The 356-nt window shown below is 53.9% G+C and overlaps 1 non-coding gene across 1 annotated transcript in view; it reads right to left on the bottom strand.

Moving 5' to 3' along the window:
* LOC131269977 (5.8S ribosomal RNA) overlaps positions 1-34 on the bottom strand; it is a 155-nt gene extending 121 nt beyond the window's left edge. Inside the window, exon 1 of the ribosomal RNA XR_009179131.1 lies at positions 1-34. This exon is cut by the window's left edge and continues 121 nt beyond it. This is a non-coding gene — a ribosomal RNA (5.8S ribosomal RNA).
* Between the last annotated feature and the right edge of the window lie 322 nt (positions 35-356).

The raw sequence follows: 356 nt of genomic DNA, 5'->3' as shown, positions 1-356 counted from the left end.
GATCCATGAGCCGAGTGATCCACTGCCGAGGGTGACTAACTTGCGTAAGCCGCCGCTGTGCGCGTATACCCGTTCCCCGTAGGGAGGAGCAAGCCGCCGCTTAGAGACGAAGCATAAAGTGTCCTCATTCCACATAGGGCAAGCTGGATGAATCCATTTTACCCAGGACGGCCGAAGCGGCGTGGACCAGGGGAGAACTGAACCTTATACTTCACACCACAGTAAGTCTACGTGTCCTCTTCCACATAGGGCAAGCTAGAACTAACTATCTTACCCAGGACTGCCGAAGCAGCGTGGACCAGGGGAGGAACACACTTTTCATGGAAACGTAAGGCATCCATGACTGCCATAACGTA

The sequence above is a fragment of the Anopheles coustani genome (genome assembly GCF_943734705.1).
Source record: "Anopheles coustani chromosome X unlocalized genomic scaffold, idAnoCousDA_361_x.2 X_unloc_118, whole genome shotgun sequence".
Taxonomy (NCBI): domain Eukaryota; kingdom Metazoa; phylum Arthropoda; class Insecta; order Diptera; family Culicidae; genus Anopheles; species Anopheles coustani.
Note: the sequence above shows the minus strand (reverse complement) of the source record. Positions and strands in the feature narration are given on the sequence as shown.